This window comes from Rana temporaria, chromosome 4, assembly GCF_905171775.1.
Source record: "Rana temporaria chromosome 4, aRanTem1.1, whole genome shotgun sequence".
Classification (NCBI taxonomy): domain Eukaryota; kingdom Metazoa; phylum Chordata; class Amphibia; order Anura; family Ranidae; genus Rana; species Rana temporaria.
In genome coordinates, this window is record NC_053492.1 from 63935255 (window position 1) to 63955115 (window position 19861).

Here is a 19861-nt window from a genome sequence, read left to right on the forward strand (position 1 = left end):
ACACAAGATAAAGCCCCAATGTGGCTGCTTTGTAATAAGTCCTTCATATAATAAAATGAATATTCTAATATTCTATAAATCTATGGTCATGCTAGGGAAGGATACTATTGTTCTAATGCCTCTCTTCTCTTTAAAAATACCTACTACACTGTAAAGCTTTTATCTCCGTCCATAAAGTCAGATATCCCCAGTGTGGTATGACATTAGAACAAATGGTTGCAATTATCACAGCGGAAAAGATGAACAGACTTTTGTTGCTATACATCACAAGCAAATGCCATATCAGCTTGGCAGCTTGTGGATATATAGTAAATATTTAATGCCGTATGAGGGTAATATTGTGCCTTGCATTTATCAGTGATACAATACTACTCTGTATCAGGGGGATAAATATATAGCAGCTCATTTTCACAGTTGTTTGCCTTGTGCTAAAAGATGTGAAAAGCTAAACTCCAGGTACATAATTTTTTTTTATAAAAATACATTGTGACCCGTTTTGATCTGTATTTCTGTCCATCCAGTCCTGATATTTAGGCAGCCCTGTCCGGCCACTGTAGGAGACCTCTGCTGCAGTTAACAATTACAGGTCTTGTCCCCTAGCCTGTGATTGGGTGATGAAAGGAGAAGCAGCACACTGATACACTTCAAAAGCAGTCAGGATTGAGTAATCAAAAGCATGGCGAGATGATGTCATTACGCTAGCCGGAATCAAAAGTTGGCCATCTTGTATAGGCCAAAGTCTAATCTTAAAGTGATACTATAGGTTCAAGTTTAAAAAAATAAAAATAACAAACATGTCATACTTACCTCCACTGTGCAGTTTGTTTTGCACAGAGAGGCCCCGATCGTCCTCTTCTGGGGTCCCATGGCGGCTCCTCCCCACAATAGATAACCCCCCGCCGAGTGTATGACACGGTCCCCTCAGCGGCTGTGTCATTGGATCTGCTATCAATATATCCAATGAAGAGCCAAGAAGCCGTAGGGAGAGCGACGCCGGATCGTGCCCACAGAAATTCAGGGCTCAGGTTAGTAAAACGAGGGGCTGGGGGGCCGGACACCACAAGGTGTTTTTTCACCTTAATGCATAGGATGGGATCTCACACACTCCTCTTTACTTGCATATGTCCTTGGATAGCTGGATGCCTCCTTCCAATATCTGCCAGACATATCTCTTCAGACCAGATCCCCAGAAAAAGTTCTTCCTCAGTCAGCTCCAGCAGAGTTTAGTAGAATAGGCCCCACAGCTAGCCCAACTGGGACCATCATGAGCAGTAGAAAGCACAGATGGACTGCCCAGAAGGGCAGCAGCCCTAAAAGGCAGGGATCGCCTCCTCCTGGACAAGAACCCCTCAGCTACAAATCTTAGAGTATTTATGCTCCCTCCCAGCCACCATCTGGGGCCTCTCCCCCAGGGATTGGCTAGGACTGCACAAATATTCAGCTACTAAATTACCTCGACCAACCCACTATAGTCCAGAACCATCCAGGAGGACAGGGGAAGCAGTCAACCCTGCAGCCAGTGAAACACAGAACAGACTAAAATAGTCAATTACATGCAGCTCAACTGATTACAGTGAGCTAGTAACTATATTTACTTAACCTAGCACCTACCAAGTGTGCTACATCTGAATTCTGTACTGCTAAGGACCATACTGAGTATCCTTCTGCATATAAGCTCACCTAAGTACGTCCTACTTTTGTACATCTTTCAGCATACAGCATTTGATAACAACAGCTAAAAGAAGACCAACACCACATTATATAAAAAAAAAAAAGAAACACACGACTCTTATGCCACGTACAAATGATCGATGTGAGCTTTTCATTGGATATTCCGACCGTGTGTAGGCTTCATCTGACATTTCCTGTCAGAATTTTCTACCACAAAGATTTGAGAGCTGGCTCTCAATTTTTCCGACCAAAAAAGTTCTCATCGGAAATTCCAATCGTCTATATGCAATTCAGACACACAAAAATCCTACGCTTGCTCGGAATCAAGTTGACGCATGCTCGGAAGCATTGAACTTAATTTTTCTCGGTTGAACGTCACCGCGTTCTTGACGTTCGCAATTTCAGACAACATTTGTGTGTGTATGCAAGCCAAGTTTGATGGAAATTCCGTCTGAAAAAAATCCACGTTTTGTTTTTGGAAATTCAGATTGTGTGTATGTGGCATTAGTCTCAGTTCACATATGAATGGGTATGTGTATGCCCATTTGTGTGGGCACAATAGCCCATTCTGTCAAATGGGCACCTCTACCTGCAAGAAACACAGGAAAAAAAGTCAAAGGCCCGGATTCTTGTACGAGTTACGCCGGCGTATCTCCAGATACGCCGTCGTAACTCTGAGTCCGAGCCGTCGTATCTATACGCCTGATTCTTAGAATCGGTTACGAATAGATTTGTATTAGATCCGACCGGCGTAAGTCTCTTACGCCGTCGTATCTTAACTGCATATTTACGCTGGCCGCTAGGGGCGTGTACGCCGATTTACGCCTAGAAATATGTAAATCAGCTAGATACGCCAATTCACGAACGTACGCCCGGCCGACGCAGTACAGATACGCCGTTTACATTAGGCTTTTACCGGCGTAAAGTTACCCCTGCTATATGAGGCGTAGATGAGGCATGCCAATGTTAAGTATGGACGTCGTTCCCGCGTCGAATTTTGAAAATTTTACGTCGTTTGCGTAAGTCGTTCGCGAATAGTGCTGGGCGTCATTTACGGTCACGTCGAAAGCATTGGCTTCTTGCGGGTTAATTTGGAGCATGCTTTCATGGATGGCGCATGCGCCGTTCGTAAAAAGCGTCATTTACGCAGGGTCACATTAAATTTACATAACACACGACCACATCTACCACATTTGCATTAGGCGGGCTTACGCCGGCCTATTTACGCTACGCCGCCGCAACTTTGGTTTGAGAATACGGCACTTGCCTGTCAAAGTTGCGCAGGCGTAACGTAAATAGGATACGTTACGTCTGCACAAAGAAATGCGCTTCTACGTGAATCCGGGCCAAAAAAAGTTTTTTTTTAAATGCTCAGCATAATAACAGCAACATCGTTCTATGGTTTTCGATGCGTAGGTGTGCCATTAAGAATTAACCTCTGCACATCTGCCAAAGAGCACCACGTTTCGCTTGCAAATATGTGAACCTAACCCTAAAGAAATTTGCAATTTTTGTTCGCTTGTATTTTTAGATCATAACCTTAAAAATATGGTCATATCTGGTGAATAATCTCATACAGTTTGAATGCCTTATAATATAGCACTGTCATATCAATTTCTTTAGTAAAAAAAACAATCTGGGCTTGCCTGGCTGTAATAAATAAATAACAGAAAGAACTTACAGTAGGTGATCATGGTGGTAAGGCACATTATTAATCTCCCAAACCACTGGCAAGGTCAATTCCTCGAGGCCCTGATGCCAAATATTAACCAGGAAACGATGACTTCTCATTGGCAATGCCTTTGATGTACTCAAGTGAGACATGTAATGTAACGGACTTGTGAGAATAAACGCCTGTTTTAGAATTTAAAAACCATGGAGAAAATTGGGTCAAGAAAAGATGTTTAGCTTGTTCTGTTCTGTATTTATCATCAACTCTTAGGCAATAAAAATTTTATATGATGAAAAAAAATAAAAACCATGAAAAAGGAAAGATGAGTGGTGAATCCAGTACATCATAAGACCCGTGCTGTACTCACAATATGGTTCCTACTCCATGGAAAACGTTTTACATCTGATCCGACGTATAATGCCGTGTTCCAAAATGTGTTTGTGTGGAGGCCACTATCTTGGTAGAAAAGAAAGCTTTGCTTTCTCGTGTCAGGGCCCCCCCTCCAATGACTGGTGGGGTAATGATCAAAAAGCAGGAGAGGTCCCCAGGTACAGCTTCTCAGATAAGGAGAAAACCAAGTAGCACAGTAGTGACACCATCAAATCTCACTCCAGGTCTTGTGATACTAATTTTTAGAGGCAGGAGTGCCTTAGATAATCTCACAAATACATGGGTCGAATTTCAAAAGAATTTTCTTTTTCGAAAATCTTATCTAAAAATTTTAGTTCGTATTTTGCAGAATTAGTGGGCTGCAGCAACAGCCGATTTTCCTGCGGCCATCGAATTTGAGTAATCGGACATGTTGGAAATGTTTTGAAAAATAAACGATTTTCTAATCAATGATGGGAGAATCGTGTCAGAAATGTAATGAGGTGAAATTGAAGGCTTGGTTGGCCGAATTTTCGAAATCAATAGTGGCACCATCAGATCACAAAACGCGCACATTTTCTGATTTTCAAAAAGAAAATTCTTTCTTAATTCGTCCATGTTTGTCTGCCTTAACCTCCCTGGCGGTATGATTATTTCAGAAAAAAGGTGCTGAAAGCTGTACCATTATTTGCAAGGAAATTTGGCGTTTTATACTGTAGGCCTGTAATTCTTAGGAATAACTCACTTAAATCTGACCAAACCAGAGTCTAATAGGCATCCCGGGTATGACATTTTTTTAAAAACAAAATTATAAATTATAATATAATAAATAATTATAACAAATAATAATATAATTCTAATAAAAATGATTCAATAATGTAATCAACTCAAAATCACTGAAATTTGCTGTTGCAGAATTGTTGCTGTCATTATTATTTTTTTTTATGACGAATTTCCCCACAAATCGCTATCGCACAATTCTGCAAGTGATTATAATTTATTATCGCTGTTTTCTAGCTGATCTAAAACCATTTTTGACATAAAAAGACACTTTTGGTTGCTATGGACAATCTACAGTTTGCAGGCAGAAAGAACAGTTTTTATTATATAAAAGTACATGTAGGGCACTGGGCAGACCACTAGGGACAAGGGGGGTGTGTATTTTTTACATACAGTACTGTAATCTATAAGATTACAGTATACTGTATGTATAGTGTTTGTTCACCTTTTTGAATTTGGCGCCGATCTCCGCCCCCCGTGCGTCGTAACGTCGCAGGGTACGGAGATCGGCGGCACAGGAGGACACTGTGTGAATCGAGCGAGGTCCCGCTCGCTCACACAGCGCGGTGGCATCGCTGGATCCAGGAACAAGGTAAGCCAGCGCGCGCTGCAGGCTCTGCATAGCTACCCTGAGCGTGACTCGGGGTTACCGATTTTGGCACAAAAAATCCACCCGAGTCACGCTCGGGAATACCGCCAGGAGGGTTAAGCATAGTCGTATGTCAAGAAGTGCGCCAGTATTTTTCAAAAAGAATTCAAGACAAAATTCGATTTTTCAGGTGCTACTTAGGCACACATTACATTTCTAGATGTTCCCTATTACATAGCAAATTTTCATATTTTGAGTTCAGGTCCAATATAAGCAAGTTTCTCCCACTTATTAATAAAATCAGTCAAACAGCAAATCATGCATCTGTGACTCATTACATAAAGATTGCAAACATGATAAAGAAGATTGGTTGCTGCTTGACCAAACACAGTAGTCAAATGAGGAAGATGCGTGAACTAAACAACTTTGACCATGGACTACAGACCTTCTGGGATTTTCATCCCAGTATCAAGCATTTATAGAGAAAAAAAAGAAATTAATCCAGTAAGTGATGCTGATAACACTTTGATAATGAAGGTTATCAGAGACAGAGCTTATATAACCGCTCCTTACAACAGAGTTATACAGAAGGCCATCAGCCAATGCACAACATTAAACCTTGAAAGGACACGTTACATCAGCAGAAGACCATGCCAGGTTCCACTACCGTCACCTAAGAACAGTGAAGCCTCATACACACAACCGAGGAACTCGACGGGCGAAACACATCGTTTTGCTCGTCGAGTTCCTTGTTAGGCTGTCGAGGAACTCGACAAGCCAATTTTCTCCATTCCCGTCAAGGAAATAGAGAACATGCTCTCTTTTTGGCTCGACGAGTTCCTCGACAGTTTCCTCGTCGAAAAATGTACACACGACCAGTTTCCTCGGCAAAAAAAAAAACAGCAAGTTTCTTGCTGGTTTTTGCCGAGAAACTCGGTTGTGTGTACGAGGCCTAAGAATGGGATAACCAAAAACTGCATGACAGTTTGGAAATGATGATCTTCTGTCTAATTATCCTCCATTTTACAAGCCAGTTAAGCAATGCTATCTTTTGAGAGTAGTTTGGGTTAGTGTTGGTGGAAAAATGGTGCGAGGAATGCATTGCTGGAACAATTAAAGTGATATTAAAGGCATATATTAAAAACAGAGCAGCTCTGATTCTCTCCTTCTCCGGTCCCCCGCCAGCGCTCCTGGATCCTCCCATCTGCTAAGTGCCCCTAACAAGCAGCTTGCTATGGGGGCTCCCGAGCCGTTGCTCTGTGTGTCCATTCACACACACACACACACATAGAACGGCTCGGCCCCATCCCTGCCCCCGCTCTCTGCTTATTGGCTCACTGGCTGTGATTGAAAGTAGTGGAAGCCAATGGCTCCTGCTGCTGTCTCATCCAATGAGGAGGAAGAGACCTGGGAGAGCCACTGCTCTTATGCACACCACTGGATCAAGACGGGGCTCAGGTACGTATTGGGGGGGGGGGGGCTGCTGCACACTGGTTGTAAAGGCTGCAGGCATTTTATGCATGAAGGTAAAAAACCTTTAAGGAACAAGGCTTTTTAAAACCTGCTGAGCATCCTTTAAATGATGACACTGTATAGAGTATAGCTGACCATGTGCATCCCATTACTAGCTAAAGGTACCTTTTAAAATGGTCAACATGCTTAGTTAGGCAAAGACTTTAATCAACAAGGTCAAAAGTCTACTCCACTATCCTCTTATGCTCTTATGTACATCCCGTCAGATAAAAAAACAATGGTTTTCCTGACGGAATTCCTGTCAAGCCTGCCTTGCATACACACAGTCAAACAAAAGTCCGGTGAACTTTTGACTGCCAAGAATGCGGTGACGTAAAAGACTATGACGAGCCGAGAAAATTAAGTTCTATGCTTCTGAGCATGCGTCATTTTGTTTCCGAGCATGTGCGTTTTTTTACCCATCGGAAAAGCATACAGACGAACGGTTTTCCTGCTAGGATTTTTTCCTGACTGGAAAAAAAAGAGATCCTGCTCTCTTTTTTTTTCCGGCAGTTTTCCTGTCTGAAAAACTGCAAGGGAGCATACACACGGTCGGAATTTCCGGCCAAAAGCTCTCATCGCAGTTTTTACGACAAGAAAACCGGTCTTGTGTACAGGGCATCAGATTTGATAGGGAGAAACCATGCCTAGCCCAACAGAACACCTTTCTATCACTCAAAGTAAGAAGGACGTGGGGCAGACCAAAGTGAAAATGAACAAACTGCATCAACAGCATGTTTCTTGGTTTAATCAACACTTTTTCATTTGAAAGTGCTCTTGTATGGGGACTGGAGAACCAACTTAGCCCACAGACAAAAATCACAACCTTTTATTTATTTTTTATTTTTTATTATTACATTCTCTTGTCAGTGTTAATACATGACAAGTATCTCCTCAGTATATGGTGAGAGGTCTCTCATGCCAACATACATTTTATTCTCACAGTGGCCGTTTAAGCCAAAATTTCATTTGACAAATCAGAGCTTTAGTTCCCTCAAAACATCAGGCTTTCTCCTAGATTGCTGCTCTAGCGCTTATCAGTGTGCTGGTCTTAAAATACATCAGTAAGAAAGGATGGAAACATTCAGGGCCGATCCTAGGCAGGGTGCACTGTGCATTGCACCGAGGCGCCTGCAGAGGTGGGGGCTCCTCTTCCTGACATGAGAGTTCTAGTTTTCAGTGGCTGCTGAGTGCTGATGTGCAAGAATGAATTCCTAACACTGGGAGTCTTGGATCCCGCACTGTCTCCACCAACTCCAGTTGGAATGCCTCCCACTCCCATCTCTATCTCAGGCTGCACAGAGAGAGAATCAAGGTGAGTCACAGTGTTCAGTGTGCTGTGTGCTGGGGGTTGGCATTCCCAGCATCCCTTTACACGTGTTCTGGACTGAGCCTGCCCTAGATGTTTTATGGTATGATAGATTTCATAGGATACACAGCCCCTGCCCATTCCTGCGCCTAGTCCATCTACAGATGTGATGTATAATGAGATGTAAAGGGGAGGAGGATCGGCCCTGGAAACATTGTAGACTGATACACTTGTTATGCCACCCATACCCACCCTAAAAGTACCCGCAGACATGGAATGGCAAATGTGCCTGCAAATGTTGCCGTGTGCCTGCTCTTGGGAAAAACTAGCAATGGGACTAGTTATAAATCTGACCCTTAGCCAACAGAGATAAGCTGGTACGAACAGTATCCTCTCCAGTTCTCCCCTCTCCATTCTTTATTACATGAACCTGTATGCTCATCTGAGTCAAGTTCACAAGTTTATGGGACAGTAAAGACGGTGGTCTGCCTAAAGCCTTTTACACATGATCGGATTTTCCACAGACAAAGCGTACAACTTTTGTTCCAAGGGCGTTGGCCATGAACTTGACGGTCAACAAACAGGAAACAACGTGTTTTCAGCTCTTTAGCACCCCCGTTTGAGCAACTTCTGCTATGATTAAACACTAAGTATAGTGTGAAACACGTCAGTTTTCCAGTGTGCTTTGACATGTAGTGCTGTGTTGGATTTTACAATAAAGGCAATTTTAATTGGAGTGCAGCTGTCCAGAAGATATTCTTCCTTTCTTTGCCTTGTACTTGCATTGCCTGCACCCGTGGTTTCCGTGAGCAGGATTACCTTTGAAGACGACCACACCTGAGCGGCTTTTCTTTCTGTCTGCTAATGTTGTGTTATGGTGAGCATTGCTTCTAAACATGCGTGTTTGTACTTTGGATTTTTGTCCGAAGGACTTCTGTACACACGATTGGATAATCTGACAACACACATTTGTTGTCGGAAAAATTTAAATTGTCCGATGGAGCATACAAACAGTCAGATTTTCCGACAACAGCCTGCCATCACACAATTCCTGTCGGAAAATCCGATCGTGTGTATGGGCCTTAAGGCTACACTTCCAACTCCTCTATAAAATCATAAGCCTCGTACACACGACCGGTTTTCCTGCCAGGAGAGCTTTTGGCCAGGAAAACCGGCCATGTGTATGCTTCCTCGCAGTTTTCCAGACAGGAAAACTGCCGGGAATCCTGGTGGGAAAATAGAGAACCTGCTCTCTATTTTCCAGCAGGGATTCCCGGCGGTTTTAAACCTGGCAGTTTTCCTATGGGGAAACACTGCGAGGGAGCATACACACAACCGGGATTCCCGGCCAAAGCTCTCCCTGCAGTTTTCCCGACGGTAAACCCGGCCATGTGTACACAGGGAAACTTACCGAACATTTTCTTGGTTTTCCCGACGGGATTCCCAGCGGACTTTATACCGCCGGGAATCCCGGTCGTGTGTACAGTACAGGGCTTAAGGGTCTATGTCCACAAGCTTTTGTTTGCATCAAAACTGCTTCTCTACCCGTACAAGTCAATGGGAATAAAAAGTCAGCTTGTTGAAGCTCAGAAGAAGGTCATTTGCAGGTCAATAAACTAATGACCCTAAAAAATGTCAAATGCAAGCAGATTGCACCTAAAAGCAAACTACATTTGCTCATCAACCAAAGCCCAAAGACTGTCGACACCGGCCTTTACGGAGGAATGTATAATGTTGCATATCTGCAGTAATATTTGAATGGTTGCTTATTTCTACAAGCTCATCTCTGGATCTTAGAAAATCCCTCCCTGTAAGAGAAATAAAAAAGCCAAGTCTGAGCCATGACCTATCTGTGAAAAATCAATGTTCCTAAACAGCTTTGTATATACTTCAATAATCTTTGTCTGAACGCGGCACTGAAAGCACAGGATGGACAGAAGTCGTGTCCCCAGGCAAGACATCCGCTGCTGTCATTGAACTAGAAAGAATTCCAAAACAAAGCCATTTACTAGCAGTATGAGTACAAGAATCATTTATCTATGTAGATACCATATAGAGAGGGCTCTCAATGTGTAGACACTCCAACATATAATGATGAATTTCAGTACTTGAAGAGAAAGTTAACATTCCCTATTCTTTGTTCCTATGGGTAAGCCTATAATAAGGCTTACCTATACAGTAGGTACTGTAAATATCTCCTAAACTTGCACCGTTTAGGATATATTTACTGTATACTGCGCTGATGACATCATCGGCGAATGCGCTCTGAAGGAACGGCTGCCCGTGCTGTTTCTTCAGAAGTCCATGTGACTGGCGGCATGCGGCTCCAGCCAGTCACAGAGCGGACCCGGAAGGAAGACGGGCAAAGATGGATGCGGCCTCCAACAATTTTCCAGATACACTAAGGCCCCGTACACACGACCGAGCTTCTTGGCAGAATTCAGCCAGAAACTCGGTCGGAGCTGAATTCTGCCGAGAAACCCGGCTGTGTGTACACTTTCGGCCGAGGAAGCCGATGAGTTCCTCGTCGAGCCAAATGGAGAACATGTTCTCTATTTCCTCATTGTTCAATGAGGAAAGTTGGCTCACCGAGATCCTTGGCGGCTTCACACAGAACTCGACGAGCAAAACGATGAGTTTTGCCTGTCGAGTTTCTCGGACGTGTGTACGGGGCCTAACAGTTACTACCTAATCCTGGAAAAACTGGGAGGACACTTTCATTAGATATGCATAGCGCACCATTTTATCCTGTCATCTGCCACAGTAATTGCTCATGTACACACAAGCTAGGTTGAACGCAGGCTGCGGGAAAACGTGGCAAGATCCTGGCAAATACACAAAACGGTAGTGGTTAAAATGTTCCTATCCTGAATGCAATTCTTCCGCGTATAGGAACGGGAGGTTGAGGGAGGTCGAACGTCCCCTAACCGCAGCAGCTTCTAAATTCTCGTAAAAACCTATACGCATATTGACACACAGGCTTTTATGGAGTTGAGTTTAGGCCTAAAAAACGCCTAAAGCTCGTAAACTCAAGTTTAGAAGCGGTCAGTGCACATGAGCCCTGACTTTTGCTCTGTCCCATTCTGGGAGTGATATGCCATGAGACAGACTATAGACTCAATGGGAAAAATAACCCAGAGAAAGAGGGATACTTGTCAACTATGCACTAATGAAGGTGCAGAAAATGAAAACAATTAAAGCGCCATTCTACCTTCATTATTTATTCTATGTAGTATTTTATTAGGATGGTATGGTCGATTACAGTATTTATTTATTTTTATTTGGTATTAAAGTGAAATTAAAGATTTGTTTTCTTTTTTTAAACAACAAACATGTCATACTTACCTGCTCTTTCCAGCGGTTTTGCACAGAGTAACCCCGATTCTCTTCTTCTTGGATTCTCCGCCGGCGTTCTTGACCCCTCCCTCCTGCCAAGCACCCCCAGAGCAAGCAGCTTGCAAAGGGGGGACCCAAGCAGGCTCGCTCCCTAGCCGCTGCTCTGTGTGTCCATTCAAAGAGCCACGGCTTGGCCCTGCCCCCTCTCCCTCCTCATTGGCTCACTGGCTGTGATTGACAGCAGCAGGAAACAATGGCTCCCGATTCTGCCTCAGCCAATGAGGAGGGAGTGCTCTCAGAGAGCCGAGGCTCTTGTGCACATCGCTGGACTGCGATAAATATTAGGGGGGCTTCTGCACAGAGAAGGTTTTTTACCTTCTTGCACAGAATGCACCAAGGTGAAATTTTTTTCTAATTTAAACCTCTTTAATTGTGGTTATTGGTAATTTTTGTGTTGTCTTTGTTGAATGTAACTGTAGCTTAGTAATTTGCCTTTGGAATTTATAAAGTATTCTGAATCTGAACCTTCTTCAAAAATATGTTTTTCCTTATACACTGAATTCCTGTCCTTGGCCTACATATTTGCAGATTTAACATAGAGAAGTCAAAACTTAAAGCAGAGCTCCACCCTCAAATCAAACTCTGCATCAGCACTTAAAAAAAATGTCGAGAAAAATTAGCCGAGAAAAAAAAAATAACATTTTATACATACCTTAAAATGTTGCTAGGCAGACTTCCTAATCTGCCTTCTTCCTGCACCGCGGTTGTTTTCCTCTGTAGCCTACACCGCACAGACTCCTGGGAATGTTGTGTCATAATTTCTCAGGAGTCTGTGCGCTCCTATGCCCCGAAAAATTGCGGGATTTCAGTAGAGGAAATTACACGAATGGGGCTGTTTACAGCTCCATTTTCAAAAATGGCACAAAGCCCTTACTTTTCACTAGATCGGCGTGAATTTGTTTTTATTAGTGTGGAGATTATGTTATTTACGTTGTCATAACAACGGGGCGGGACGTTCCTCCGCCGCCGCCCGTTGTTATGACAACAGCACAAACAATCGCCACTACGAGCGGCGCTCTAATGCGCACGCGCAAGATTTACAGCTTACCCAGCATGCACATCTCGCCGGGAACAGTAAAAAAAATGCACTGGGCTTCAATTGCCCACACAGAGAATGGAAACGGCCACAATGTACAGCACAGTAAAGGAGGCAAGTTTTTTATTAATTTACAAAACGATGTGGTATGTTTTATAGATTACAATGGGATCTTTAGCTACATAACATTTAAATGGTCAAAAAAAAAATAACGTGATCGGAGCTCCGCTTTAAGTAAAAAAGCTTTACAAATCTATATATGATCTACACAAAACAAACCCTTTTTAACCAGCAAAGCATTTTCAGCAGCCTGCAAGTAGGTTAATACAGTTGATTATGTTGTATTTTGGGGATAGCGGAGCAGACACCCAATAAGCATGCAATTTCACACAAGGGGGCTTAAGAGTGATTTTCTCATTCAAAAGCCGAGGATAGAGGCACGCAATGGACGAGGACCAGTGTTGACTCATGCGTGCAGAGAATGCGCTCGTTAGATAAACTGACCTATTGTCTGTTCTCTTTTGGCTTCACGGCCTACGTGCTGTATCAGGATACCAACGATGAGGATGTCATACTTCTCTGCAACTACTGGGCAAGTGACAAGTTCAATGCTCTTTAGGGAGGATGGAAGCCAAGGGAGCTTGTGCCAGATTTATAACAGTGTTGTCATTCACTATGATTCATTTCATAAACTTTTACAAATTCCAAAGTACCAATTCTAAAGTTGGACATAAATGGCTTGATAAAAGCAATCCATGCCTTCTATTTCAGGCATTGTTTGTGATTATCAGGCTCAACTGCAAGAGGAAGATGGTGAGTGCTTTACGCTGGCCATATACCAGTGGAATTTCATTTAAACGCTCATACATTTAAATAAAAAATTCTACAGGAATATGGCCTCTCGTCATCGTTGAGTCAGCTAATTTTGTTTGAAAGCCCATCAGATTTTTTCCAGGACTCTTTCTTGAGCGAAAGCCCAGACGTATTAACCAGGCATGCATATAATAGGTGCATTACAATATTTTCCTGAACAAAAGTGATATTCACAATTAGAATTCCACTTATCTGAGAAAAGATTTCCATTCTGCGCCTTCAAATTTCTCACTAATATGGTTGAAAATTAACATTGTTCTGACTTCAGGGCCTGGGGGGGGGGGGGGCAATAGATTCCCTTAATTTACATAGATTTCCTCTCACTTCCTGTTTGGCTATGGGGCAGGAAGTGAAGGGAAATCTCTGCAATGGGACAGGGATGGTAAAAAAATAAACTGACAGGGGCTATAACGCTCCCTTACTCTATCCAAAAAAAAAAGTGTTGCCTATAGTTCTACTTTAGGCACAAATTTCTGATAATTTTATGGAGAGGACTAAGAAGATATAACCACGCCAATGGTGCAGCAGAAACATATAGCACAGTGAGGAAGGTTTGTGGTCCAGGATGATAGTATAGTCAAAATTAGAAGCAGTGCTGCCCCTCCCACAGTTGCGCAATGCTGGCTGCCCGCATACCGGAAGCAGTGCGGCCACTTTATGGGGGCGCTAGACTAATTTGCCTCTTAGCCCAGTCCGCCTCATAAGACTGGTGCTACACTAACAGTGTAGCGCAAGCCGGCAGGGACTCTTTCCATGCTGCCCCCCTACAAAGTGGGCCTTGTTGCCCTAGGCCAGGATACAGCTTTGGGTAAGCCTATAATAAGGCTTAGCTGTAGGCACTGTAAATATCTCCTAAACCATGCAGGTTTAAGAGATATTTACCATATACGCTTGCGCTGATGTCATTGGCGCATGTGCTGTGAAATGGACCTCCATGCCATTTCTTCACTAGCAAGTGCCGTGACTGACGGCTCATGCGAGATTGCGCGGAAATGAAGTCACGCAACTCCGGCCAGTCACAGAGCTGGAGGAAGAGGGGCGAAGATGGATGCGGCCAGCAGCGGGGACATCAGGGACAATGCAGGCTTGGTTTACAGGTAAGTGCCACATAATGGGTTAGTATACGATGTATACTAGCCCATTATGCCTTCACTTTGCAGGCAAAAAAGAGAAAGTAAAATCCATCAGGGTTTTAACACAATGTTCTACTGGTGTATTGTCAACTTTAGGCAGATAACACTCATTACTAACCTGCCTGTATTTACAGTCGTGATAGAAAGGAGCACCTCGTCTTCAAGGCATATGTATCCACAGATTCAAAACTGTAAACCCCATGCACCTCCTCTTTCGTAGGTGGAGACGGATGATAATAAGCTGCATCCAGGCCCGTCAACCAGCCTTATTACCACTTCTTTTGTGACATCATGATCCTACTAATTCAAGTTTCAAACACTCTGATGGACACTACCTACAGCCAATGAAAAGCATCCACCCCACCAGGGAGTGACAAGCACACTCAAAGAAAGACCCTCCCACAATATAGTCCAAAAAAAAAAGATTCAGGGCTTGGCTTGTCAATTGAACACAATTTACAGAAATATTATGGCTTTTATTCAGTAGTTTTTTCAATGTAATCTAGCACTTTCTTAGGGGAGGGTAAAGGATAGATGGTGGAGGGGGGCATTATCTTGAGATGTGATTGGATATTTCATAAAATGCATATGGAAACATGGTACATGTCCATTATGTCTATTAATAAATCCATCCAGCTCCTTCCCTTGAAGTCCTAGCATCTGTTCTTAAGAACAGCCTGTGGCAAAACCTACATGAATTTTGAAGTGGTGCTTCTCTTTCTCCAAGCAAAGCTGAGATTTCCATCTATTCAACAAACCACATTCTCCCTTTAAAAAAATATATAGCCGTGTCAATATGTGCAGTTATTTTTACAGCAAGTAAACCCTTTTTGAAGGACTTGGACCATTTCCCAGTAGGCTTTCAGAGTCTTCTGCATCTCATTCCCTAAGTTTTATTACACAAGTCAGAACTCCTTTTAGGTCCGTGCTTGTGCAGAATAGAAGAAGCCTCCCCAGATGGAAAAGCAAATATAGCATCAAGTTCCCAAGTGCCAGCATTATATTTCCAAAGAAATTCAAGTATGTTGCTTATTGTGAAAACTTGTACAGTGATAGTACATGTAGGTAAAAAGCTGAAGGGTTCTGGGGCTGAACTGGTGGTCCTTTATATCTGGTACAACATCCTTTCATGGTTCTTCTCACCCCAATTACAACCAGCAGATGGCAAGTATACATTTGGTACTACATCTTAGCTGTACAAGGATGAATAGCAGAGGAGGGACACAACTCCTCTTCTCCAAGTAGAGATAACGCCCTCCAATCTGCAGTATGCAGAAGGGGTCAACAAATGCAAAGCTAGTGTTGGACTTTTTCATGAGATAGCCCAGCATGCATTGCACACATTAAAACAAGGAAGCTCCATTTGGTAAAGTGTATTTGAATTTACGGACTTAAATCAGAACTCCAACCAGTGGTGAAGTGTGAACGCCACTCAATCCTGGAGTACTGTAGGCCCAAGTTGCATGATAATGCAGTCCTGAGTAAATCTGGGAGGATAGCACCAGGGATAAGTTAAGTCCCCCAGAAGATATCAAGTGTGACAAAATGAGTGGGGCGGAGCCTGCAGTGACGTCACTGTGCAAACTGGAAGCTGGCGGCAGGCTATTTTGCTATCGATCTGGAGTTTGTTTACAAGCACATTTTATCTACTTAAATGTGTTTCTTTTCCACTTTTTAATACAATACGTTTTTATCAGTTTACACTATGAGGAACTTCCTGTCAAATACCTGGATGAACATATGATTGAGAAAACCCGTAGGCTGGCCCCTGAGATATTTGTTTTGCACTTGTCTCCTGTTGATGACTAAATTGAAGCAAGAGCATGCTTTGACCTTTTTGTAATAAGAGGGTCATAACACTCTGGTAAGCCTATACTGTGTTACCCGGTGGAGGTATTCTCACTATCATTTGGATTTTCTTTCAGGAGAGTGGATGTGGTCACCATCTTTTCTGCTATACACACTTATTGAATTTTTGAAGGCACTCAATTTCCTTTCAATTGTGAACTCTGATATTTTTTACAGACTTTTTTTGCTTTCTGCACTTTTTATGTTTGGAAATTAGCACAACATTTTTGTATTACTTTGTTTGATTATGGTTATAACACATAATATGTTTGCAGCTTTTTCCCTTTAATAGCATTATCATTCCTACACAAGCACAGCTTACACTCTAATTTATTTCAATAAGTTATGTATTGCAAAGTAAGCTACTTTTTTTTCTTTTTGGAGGTGGAAGAAGTGTAGGGCACTATGGTGACATTCCCTTAGGGGCAGGTAAATGGTGTCTTGCATCCACCAGATATCCTTAGTCTTCTTAGTTAAATGACGCTGGGCATCATTTAACCCCAAAATTTTAGGACATTTAGAGAAATCACTAAATCGCTGCTTTATGACTTTTTTCCCATTATGTTGACTAGAGTTGTGCTTTATTTTTTATACTTCTGGGTTTTCAATTTATTTTTACCTGTTGAACCTACTAGCAAGGTATATCCAAAGGCACTTCCTTTCTAATGCCGTGTACACATCATCACTTGTGATGAAAAAAAACGACGTTTTCTGTGATGAAAAAAAAACGACGTTTTTGAAACTTCAATTTTCAAAAACGACGTTGCCTACACACCATCGTTTTTTCAAAATGCTCTAGCAAAGTGCGGTTACGTTCAGCACTCTTTTCCATTGAAGCTAGCTTCATAACTTGCTTCTGAGAATGCGCGGGTTTTAAACGTCGTTTTTGCCTACACACGGTCACAAAAAATGACGTTTTGAAAAACGACACAAAAAATTGTAGCATGCTTCAATTTTTTTTTGTCGTTTTTCACAAGACATAAAACAACGTTTTCCCCCACACACGGTCATTTTAATTGACGTTTTTCAAAACGTAGTTTTTTTTCATCACATAAAGTGATGGTGTGTACACGGCATTAGAGTAACAATGTTTACTTAATTTACCTATGAATTTGTCAACCATTCTGGCACACATAATTTGGCTACAAGCAGCCATGGCAAGTCAAAGAGCACTGTGACCCAAAAGACCCGATGTGTGAGCCGCTTAGGCTGTCAAAGGGGTGCAATTCCACCGCTGTGAGTGCCGTTGTGGGAGAGAGCTTGTCCTGGATCCTGTAATCGCAGAGTATGAAGAAAGGTCTCCCTGTGGCCGCACATCTGAACAATCCCATCAATAGAATGTAGCAACCTCAGCCTGGACTGCAACCAGGTCATGTCCCCAGCAAATTTCACTATGCCCCTTGGAGCCTAATCATGGGGAAGTCAAAGAGCACCGGTACATTCCATGGAATTTACTGCACTGGACACATTCAATTTTGCTATGCCTGGACTATTTATGTGTCCACAAATGTCTAAGCCCTTACAAAGTCTACAGCTCTGGTGCCCAACCTGCAGCCCTTTGACACTTTTTGTGCAGCCTCAGGGACCCCACATACCTGTGTTTCTTATTGCCTTGTAATAACAGTGATTTTTAGCAGTCTCGTGTAGTGTCTCTCCAGTCTGACAACTTCCTGAGGCATGTTCCCAGTTTCCAACAACTATCATAGCAAGTTCACAATCTCTAGAAAGTCCTATAGCATGATAACAGTGACTAGCCATCTCCTGTTGCACGTTTGCAGTCTGACATCTTTCTGTAGCATTACATTGAGTATTTAGGTCCCTTTCAGACTGGGGCGAGAGCCGCGGTGGCGGTATACGAGAATCGGCCACTAGCGGTGCGGCATTAACCCCCACTAGCGTCCGATAAAGGGTTAATACCGCCCGCAATGCATCTATAGAGGCGCATTGCAGGCGGTATTGCCGCGGTTTCCCATTGTTTTCAATGGGAAGGAGCGGTGAATTAGCGGTATACATGCCGCTCCTCTCACCGCTCCAAAGATGCTGCTGACAGGAGATTTTTTTGTCTCCCGCCAGCGAATTGCCTCAGTGTGAAAGCCCTCGGCTTCAGGCGGTATAGCAGCGCTATTTTTAGCGCTGTACCGCCTGAAAAACTCCTCAGTCTGAAAGGGGTCTAAGTTTGGCGCCTTTGGAGATGTCAGGGTCCGCACTTGAGGCAACATATATCAAGACCACTGGTTTACAGGATGAGTACAGGACAGGTAAACAAAGCATGACCAAACTAAAGAGAATACATAAAAAAATATTTAAATGTAATTCTCTTTTCCTTATACACAATTTTTTTATTTTTTTGCTAAAGTTTAGTAAACTTTTATATATCCAAGTGTTTGATAAGTTAAGCAATATGAAAGAAAACACAAACTTGAACATATAATTCCACATGTCATAATCATACTGCCTAATCGTCTAAAATAAAAACCTAGGACACATCAAGTCAAGATCTGCTGTCTGAATATTGTGTCTTTTATAGAGAATCAACAAATTTTGAAGATTTGTAAGAGCAAGGAGTTGCGGATTATCCCTCTTTAGGACACATCAAGCCCTGACAATATATACCTAGACCAAATTTAATATTTAGACAGATTACACCTATTTTTTGTATGTCTGCGGCCACTAAACTCAGGATTATGGGGCACATTATAGACGCATTGCTGTCTGTGTTTTCCTGTCATCTTCATGTTGGTCACGCATAGGAAATCTCTGTTTGGAGTACAATAAACATTACGCAAAGATTGTCCTCTGTGTTCCTGGGGTCTCTGGAGTATTTCTAAGTGCTTTCACAAATCCCTTTCTGCTCTAAAAGGCCAAAAAAAATTCTTCCCAGGTTGTACAGAGAACAATGTATTTTTAATAAACACTTAAACTGCTCTTTGTCACAGAAAGGGCGATGACTGTTTTCAGAGACAGTGTTTACAGGCTGCCGCACATTACTTTTCGTGCCAGCTACAGAATGCGGAGAGTCATTTGTTTCTAAAAAATCTTCCCATAAGTCCCCTATACGTGAATTTAACATTTTTATAAATCAATTTCCTTGCAAAAGCCTTCCCCAAGGTAGACATCAAAATGCCTTGAGACTGCTTGAGAGGTGCCACCATCTTGGATGTGATGTTAGCATCTCCAGCAGACCCAGAGGTATCACCTAATTGATCAGGTGATCCGGAAGGATTTTTTTCTACCTGTTGTAGCAAATTGGATCATGCTCTACTGGGGATTTTCCACCTTCCTCTGGATCAACTGTGGGTAAAGAATTGGGTAAATGGGATGGTATGATATTTTTTATTTTATTTATTTTTATGGTTCAACTAGATGGACTTTTTTCAACCTGACTAACTATTCCCCTTTGCTCTTCCCCCAGCAATGAGGGGAGGGCAGAGAAGCAGGGCCAGCACAGAGAGTAATTAGGCACCCCCAGAAAAGAAGGCTATGGCATGCATGGAGTGCTGGGGCTGTGCTAGGAAACTCACTCTTCCTGGAGTAGTCAAATTTTCTTGCAGGTTCAAAGGCACATTGCAAGTGAATGAAAATTGTATATATGGAAAGAAAAAAAACGTAAGCATTTGTGTGTTTTACCAGCTTTTTAAGTTGGTGGCAGAACTGTGTGCTAGAGCAGAATTTC

General features: G+C 42.6%; 1 protein-coding gene across 1 annotated transcript in view; it reads right to left on the reverse strand.

Annotated features, from left to right (window-relative positions):
* LOC120936263 (protein eva-1 homolog C-like) overlaps positions 1 to 19861 on the reverse strand; it is a 583492-nt gene that overhangs the window by 201165 nt on the left and 362466 nt on the right. The window lies entirely within an intron of this gene.